Source organism: Marmota marmota, unplaced genomic scaffold (assembly GCF_001458135.2).
Source record: "Marmota marmota marmota unplaced genomic scaffold, marMar, whole genome shotgun sequence".
NCBI classification, from domain to species: Eukaryota; Metazoa; Chordata; class Mammalia; order Rodentia; family Sciuridae; genus Marmota; species Marmota marmota.
Genome location: NW_025999932.1, coordinates 45,146,542 through 45,155,109, shown reverse-complemented (window position 1 = coordinate 45,155,109; position 8,568 = coordinate 45,146,542). Strand labels below are relative to the sequence as shown.

The 8,568-nt window shown below is 39.4% G+C and overlaps 1 pseudogene; it reads right to left on the bottom strand.

Annotated features, from left to right (window-relative positions):
* Positions 1-187: 187 nt before the first annotated feature.
* Positions 188-1,189, bottom strand: LOC107140822 (annotated as a pseudogene).
* Between the last annotated feature and the right edge of the window lie 7,379 nt (positions 1,190-8,568).

The window sequence follows — 8,568 nt, the reverse complement described above, 5'->3', positions numbered from 1 at the left end:
TTTTTTTTTTTTTTTTTTTTGGTACCGTGAATTGAACTCAGGGACACTTGACCACTGAGCCACATCCCCAGCCCTATTTTGTATTTATTTAGAGACGGGGTCTCACAGAGTTGCTTAAAGCCTTGCTTTTGCTGAGGCTGGCTTTGAACTCTCCATCTTCCTGCCTCAGCCTCCCGAGCCACTGGGATTACAGGTGTGAGCCAATGAGCCCGGCTCCACCTGAGCCTTCTGTTCCCTGATTTGCTTGTCCTACTTTTCCCTTCTCATCTTCCTTTTTCTCACTATCTGACTTACTGTCGGATTTCTGCTGCTTTTTGTTTCAGATTTCTCTTCTTTCTTTTAAGTCCGCTTTTGGTCCTTTGTATTCGTGTGTGTACAGAAGCCTGAAGGGGTCAGTGAAGGCCACATCAACAGTCAGATTTGGCAAGAAACAAAAGTGATGCCTTCCTCCAGTTATGAGCCAGATGATGAGAAAGAGAATGCAGGGAGCAACGGCAAGAAGAATGCTGGCTACAAAACAGCCTGTGCCCACAGTGGGGTGATAGGCACCGGCTTTCATTTCTATTGGCCAAAGAGGGAAGGCTGATTACTGCAATCACAAGAATTAATCCCATGACAAATGTTTTAATTCGAACTGGGTCACAGATCCACACATGAACCTCATTTCTGTTCAGAAAACCTTGATCAGCAGGTGGCTCAAATTTGAATTTTTTCTTAGTTTCCTTCTTTGGGGGAGTTCCTGGAGTTTCCTCCTTTTGGGGTTCTTCCTTTTCACCATCTCTATTTTTCTCTTTTTCCTTTTTTGTCTTTTCTTCCTTTATATTTTCTTTCCTATTCTTTTAATTGATCCATCCCCAAGTGTGTGAAATTCATCATAATGGATGTCTTTCCCTGTGCCCTTGGCACAAATTCCATAAAAATGAACAATAAATTGACCTTTACATCACTGATACAAGGTGACGTGAAGGTTAATTTTCAGCTTTTCCATTTTTTTATGCCTTTATCTTACTTTTACCCAGCATGTCTATTTAGAAGGATAAAAAAGATGGAGTTTTCTAGAAGACTAAAATGAAGTTCTTACAAACACATAAATCAAAATAGCCCCAGATCTAATATCAAGAGCTACAGTCTCGACAATGCCCCTCCTTTTCTTTTTTTCTCTCTTCTTGACAGCATCCCCATTGTACATTTTTGGAATTGGCACAATGTCTTAGAGTGGATACTGCTTTTATATATACTAAAATACTCAGGAGGTGAAATAACTTCAGTGTAACTTCTTTTATATAAGGTTATAGAATGGTTTACTGATGGGTCTTACAACTCTTTGTATAAGGAAAACATTCTGACCTACAGAAGAGGAGGTAGTAATTATTATACCATATACCTTCAAACTGCGGTTGTGCCTGACTCTAGAAATTGTGACCAAAGCCTTCAGAAGACAAAATGCATCATTATTTACAGTACAGTTGCTTTAGGCTCTCTATCATTAGAAAATAGACTGCAGGGCTGATTAGCTCAGTGATAGAGTGCTTGCCTATCACAAACATGGCCCTGGGTTGATCCCCAGCACTGCAAAAAATAAAATAAAATAAACAAAACAGGGTAGACTCTGCTTTTTTTAAAACTAAATTCAGGGCTGGTTGAATGACACAGATAAACCTTGTTTTTATTGAACTTATAATGAGTTTTCCATAGTGACTAATTCAGTTTAATAAAAAGTATTCTTGGTTCCAGTCCTACAATGTGGTGTTGGGAGGTGGGGAAGCATATGTTGGACCCTTTCAGAGCAAATTTCAAAATTTTTAAGGAGTATTATGATTTGCCAATCTAACATATTTGAGCAATAGGTAACAGGAGAAAAGAGGAAATATTTTGGCAGTAACAGAGCTCTTCAAATTTGTTTGTTTTGCAGCAATTACCTTTCAAATCTTCCCAAACAACTTGGACAACAAACCCTATAGAATTCACAGGTGCTTGTGGAAAGGTTGGAGAACATGGAAGAAATGTGAAAGAATTAGAAGTGGAAATGTATGTTACATGCTTTGTTTTTTCTTAGCATTCTCTGGTTTGACAGATTATTGCCTTTCTATTTCTCTGCCATAAAAGATAAAGAGGAAACCTCTCAATGCCCTTATCTAGTGTGAGAAATGTGATTGATAATAGCATCATTATCTCATAATTGAAAATATTGTTTGGTATTCAGGGAAAGTGAGAGTATTATTCTGGGAAAATGGGTGAATTAATTTGTAGCTCTGAAGGCCAGTAGGTTGCTATAACAACCAAAAAAGGAAAAGAAAGGTATAATAATTGCTCTCCCTCAAAGCTGGAGAATTCACTAAATAAAAGCTATAAATACAGGTGTTTGTCATATAAATTCAAACACATTTATTTCTTCTTTCATGACTCTATGCCTGTAGCTAAGGTGAAAAAGATAGATATGGTCCTTCCTATCATGTTGTACACACTGTAACAGAGGAGAAAGATATTATAGAGTAAAAAAAAATTAATAGCAATAATTTCAGTATGTGAGAAAGGCTCTATAGGAAATAAAGCAATGCACCCTGTTATTAGACAAGCAGGGAGGGGCTGCTCCAGTGTAAGAAATGGAAAAATAGACCATAAATCCGGGGTATAAGGGTATACAAGCTTTGGTAAAGTGAAGGAGTAAACAATGGAATTTATAATCGTTATTAAAAAAATAATTTGGGGTTGGGGCTGTAGCTCAGTGGTAAAGCGGATGCTTTGCATACGTGAGGCACTGGGTTTGATACTCAGCACCACATAAAAATATTCTTATTTATAGATAGATAAGAGAGAGGGAGAGGGAGGGAGAGAGAGAGATGGGGAATGTGCTTTCCCCACCTCTCTTGCTCATGTCTATTTAGCTACCTACTGTGACACCACTTTTTTTTTTCTTTTGCTGTACTATTGTGTTTTTTCATTGTTGTTGGGTTTTTGTCTTTGATAAATGCACTTTGAAATAGGTCGAATAAAGAAAAGTCCTGTATTGGCAATTTTTAGGAAGCAATCAGGTAAACTAGGGGTTTACTGGGGATGGGGCTTTTAAGGGGCTACAAATCCATTTTGCTTTTTCTACTGGTTGCTAAGCTGCTGGTTGCCCCAGGTATTTCCCCAGATGTGAGGGTGTTGAGTTTCAGGGCTTCCACAGAGCTGAGAACTCCTGTGTAGGAGATTCATATATATATATATTTTTTTGAGTAAACACTTTGGAGTGTTGCAAATCTTTAATCTCCAGAGTTTTAATAAGGTTGACAGTTTGCGCTTAGTGTTCTCGATGCTTTTATTAGGACATTTTTAGGCAGTTATTATTTCACCATTTGGAATGTCTCTTGACATACATGACAACTTGAATAAATCTCAAGAGGATTATACTGAGTGAAAATAACGATTTTAATAGGTTACATACTTTAGGATTCCATTTGTGTGTGTATGTGTGTGTGGTGATGGGGAATGAACCTATGACAATGGTTCACTTTATGCTTTGAATGCAACCCTTGCTGCTCTGCCACTGCAACTTATTTTTTAAATGGACATGTTTCTTTATCTTCCTCTCTCCCTGCTCCTCCCTAACGTCTCCTCCTACCTAATCTCAGGGGAAACAGGATTACCTTTCTTCCCATCCTAGGCAGTTATCAAAGTAATCCAGACTTTGGGGATGGTACCAGATCTCAGAAATGACTATCTCCCAAATTAACAAGTGAATTATAACTCCAGACAGAGAACACGTGGAATGTAGCCTTTGAGTCACCTCTTTAAAAGCCCCCTGTTCCTGCTGATGGGCAGAATCACAGCCTCTGGAACAGGAATCCTCTGTGTTTCTCCTTTGCTAGCAAAGCAATAAACCTTCTTTTTCCTTTTTCTCAAAACCGTGTCCTCATTACTGGATTGGCATTGGGGACAAGGACAGAGCTTTTGGCGTTCTGGCTAATGAGCCAGGCTCCAAAAGAGGAGCAGATAAGGAGATTACGTTTACGCAGTACAAAAATGACTCAAGCACCCAAAATGCTGGCATTTTAGGATGTAGTCTAACTTGATTTGGCACTCCTTCCCGAAACAGGAAATTTCATATAAAAGAGGCAACTTTGGGCATTAATTTAAAATAGAATTGCAGAATCAGAAAGAAAACCTTAATAAATTCTCTAGCTTTACTTGGTCTCAATTGACTTAAACATTACTGATTTTGGAGGTCACACAGCTGGGCAGGACATTATTAATGCCTCACAGGCTTTGCTGTAGATCACACCTCTGCTGTGAGGGTTATGATGGTAATGTGTGGAGGCTACTCTCTGGGGAACCGAAGGCCCCTTTTGCTGAAAACACTAACTCTTTACTTGGGTCTATATATATTTGGTGATTGACCAGAATGGGATGAAAAGGTTTATAATCTCTGCCTTCATATTGTGTCTGTCTCCTTTGTTGTCTTAGCCTTTGGGTCAGGTTCTACTGTATGTAGACATGCAGATCATTTGAGATTATGTTTTGTCCAAAACTATAACATGGAGTTTACATGACCTGTCTTGCCTAGTCTCCCAGCCCACCTGACCCAAGGCTATAGACACCTACCAGCCATCATGACCAGAAAAACCAGACCATGAAAAGGAATGACAAGGGAGGGGTGGCACTAGAATTTCTGGAAGATCCCCACCTAATCCTGGAAAAGAAAGGAACACTCCACCCTTCTATTAGCCTTTCCCTCTCCCTCATTATTCCTATTCAGTATCTGTAACCCCTCCAACTCCCTGGAGTTGAAAAACTGATTTGAAAGCCAAGCTTTTCTCTTCATTCTTTGGCCACTGAATAAAGCCTTTTATTCTCCCCAACACTGTCTCTCAGGTATTGGTTCTATCATGGGATGAGCCTCCCAATCTGGGTTCTATAACTTTTCAGCAAGTATAAGTATGAATAAACTGAGCAAGACAGAGCTACTCAGCAGAGAAGAGCGTGTACTAGAAAGTACATTGATTTAACAGACAGGAAACAGCTCTAATTCAGTTTTACTAATACTAATAATTATCAATGTGATTCTTGGTAAATTATTTAAAGTTCTCAGAATTTAAATCTGATTTTTTTTTATTTTTTATTTGCATTTTATGATTCTAACTGACAAAAATGTCAAGATTATCAAACTTACCTATGATCAAGAATAATACACAGAAGTTGGGTGCAGTGATATGTGCCTCTAACCCCATAACTAGGGAGGATAAAGGTGCAGTGATATGTGCCTCTAATCTCATTACTAGGGAGGCTAAGGCATGAGAATCATAAGCTCAACAACTTAGCAAGATCCTGACTCAAAATCAAAACTTTATTATAAAGGGCCGGGAATTAGTTCAACGGTAATGTAATCAAAAGCTTGGTCTATGTCCTTGACAACAATCCAATAATGAAGACAAGGTCTTGAGAAAAAGGAAAATGCTTTATTGCTTGGCTAGCAAAGTAGAAACATAGGAGACTTCTGTCCCAAAGCCTGTGATTCTGCCCATCATGGGAAACAAGGGGTTTTTAAAGAGATGATTCAGAGAAAATGAGATTAGGGAGGAGACATCAGGAAGGAGAAGATAAGGGAAAAGAAGATCAGAGAGGAGAAGATCAGAGAGAAGAAAGTCAGGAAGAAGAAAGTTAGGGAAAAGATGAGGGATGAGAAGGTCAGGGAGAATAAGGTTGGGAAAAAGAAAAAAAAAATGTTTCAAAGCCACAAAGGATATAATCAAAGCATCAAGTGAACACCTGTTATAGTAAAGCATCCCTGGGTTCAATATTTAGCACCATTTAAAAATATAGAAATAGTTGTTAATATATCATATATTGTTAGGATTTAGAGTGTGAGCAGTTCTGTTTTACAAACACAACACTTTCAATCTTAAATTTTTTTCAATTCTGTTCAGGACAGGCCCCAGGCATTGAAGAATGCTGAGTACTTTGTGTTATACGAGATGTACAAATGAAGTAGACCACATAGCCTCTGATCTAATGAACCTTACCGGTTAGTAGGTTCCCCTTCTCAAGCACCCTTCCCCACGGGCCTCCATTTCTTTCAACAGAAAATCTTGCATTCTAATTCCAGAAAAGAAAAAAGAAAGAAAAAGAAAAGAAGAAGTACAAGCTAACAGAAGCTCAAGGCCATACCTAGAAAACATTTTCATCTATGTCAACTCTCCCCTTCTTCCATTTTAGAAGTTGTCTTGGCTCCTGTTCTAGTGTAATCCTCTCATTTACACCATTCCTTCTCCTTTCAGATTCTGGCCCATTGTCTTGACCTGTTTTTTTTTTTTTCCTTTTTTTAAACCAGGAAAATTTTTTTTTTTTTTTTTTTTTGAGACAGGGTCTCACTAAGTTGCTTAGGGCCTCACTAAGTTGCTGAGGCTGCTCTTGAACTTGCAATCCTCCTGCCTCAGCCTCCTGAGTTGCTGAGTTACAGGTGTGTGTCACCATGCCTAGCTTTTGGTTTGTTTGCTGTTGTTATAACTGAATACCACAGACTGTGTAATTTATACATAGAGGTCTATTTAGATCACTATTCTGGAGGGTAGGAAGTCTCGAACATCTGCTCAGCATCTGGCAAGGGTCTTTTTGCTTATGGGGATTCTGTATTGTACTGAGGCAGAGTATGGCATCACAAAATAAGGTGCACATATAAGGGCTGGGGATATAGCTCAGTTGATAGAGTGCCTGCCGTATAGATGAACAAGGCCTTGGGTTCAATCCCCAGCACCATACCCACAAAAAAGTCTGCACATATAAGAGACAGAGCCAATTGGCTTTAATAACAGATCCATTCTGGAGATAGACTATGGATTAATTAATTCACCAGGGCAGAACCCTCAGAACCTAATTACCTTTTTAAAAAATGTATATATTAGTTGTGGATGGACACAATATCTTTATTTTTATTTATTTATATGTGGTGCTAAGGATGGAACCCAGGGCCTCATGTGTGCAAGGCAAGCACTTTACCACTGAGCCACAACCTCAGCCCCCTAATTACCTCTTAAAGGTTCTACCAGGTCCTTTTTAAAAAAGTTCTATCAGGTCTTGTCTCTTAATACCTCACAATGGAGATTAAATTTCAACCTGAGTTTTGGTCAGGATGTTAAAACCACAGCAGACCAGGATGCTCCTTATTTTAATAGCTTGTTGCCTGAACCTTAGTAAAGTGTTCAAGAATATAAGCTTAAAACAAAAGCAACCAAAAATACAATTTGAGTATTCACCCCCTTATTAGGTCTTAGGAACCAACCATTCCATTTTCTCACTTTTCACTGTTAGGTGCAGGACAGGCTGAGTAAGCTGTTTGCAGGACATGCCAAACAAAGTTAGCTGCAGCATGACCTGGCCGCTCAAACCCTCTGATTCTTTATCACCTGTTTGCTTCAAGCCCAAACGCCCAAGCCTCCGCTCAAGGCTGAGCGCTTAACCCCCTTTTGTGCCAACAAAGCAGCTTGCAAACCCAGAGACCCTGTTAGATTTAGGCAACACAGCAGAAGGGCTATAAAAGCCTTCCCCAGCTGCCCCCCTCCCACTTCTTTCCTTCTTTCTTTTCTCTTTGTTGCACTGCTGCAATAAAGATCTCTTGGTTGCTCGAGTGTTGTGGTCACTTTTCTTTCATTCACCATGTGATAAGATAAACCATTGTTGAAATTATATGTCAATTGTCCTGTTAGATTGCCCATATTCTGGATTTGGTGATTTTATTTCTTTGTTCCGGCCAGTGTCCTTCCCATAAACTTCCAGTTTGTACTGATGGCTTTTTTATGTTCAACATTTTTGTCATATTGTTTTTTATAAACACATGAATTTAAAGGAGGGCTGTGAGGCTTGACTTTGCTTGCGCCCTTTAGAGAAGGGATAATCCCATATTTGGCTTGTGGCTGAGGAGAGCATCATCTCACTCATCCTAATCCCCTCTTATCAGTCTTCTCCTTCCAGGCAAAAATTGTTCAGATATAAACTTCTTTCTAAAAGTACTATCAATGAGCTTCTAGGGGCTGGGGCTCAGTGGTAAAGCACTTGCCTAGTATGTGTGAGGCCCTGGGTTCGATCCTCAGCACCACATAAAATAAACAAAATGAAGCATGTGTCCATCTACAACTAAAAAAATTTTTAAAAATGAGCTTCTAATTGCCAAATTAAATTTCTGTAATGTGACATGAAGGACCATAGACTGAGATACAGGGAAGATGTTTTACTCAACTGATTACTGTTGTGGGAGACTGAGGTTCAATCCAACAGGAAGTCCTCTGAGGAAATATGTAGGGTGTCCCTTTCTTAAGGTTGGGATGCCATGGCACTGATCTACCAATTCTCATCCTCCATTGCTTAAGGATTGCCTTCAATTCCTGTGCTGTGATTGCAGGAGCACTGCCCATAAGAAAGCTCTAGCTGGGCCTGGTGGCACATGCCTGTAATCCCAGCAGCTCAGGAGGCTGAGGCAGGATGACTATGAGTTCAAAGTCAGCCTTAGGGCTGGGGTTATAGCTCATTGGTAGAGCACTTGCCTAGCATGTGTGAGGCACTGAGTTTGATTCTCAGAACCACATAAAAGTAAAA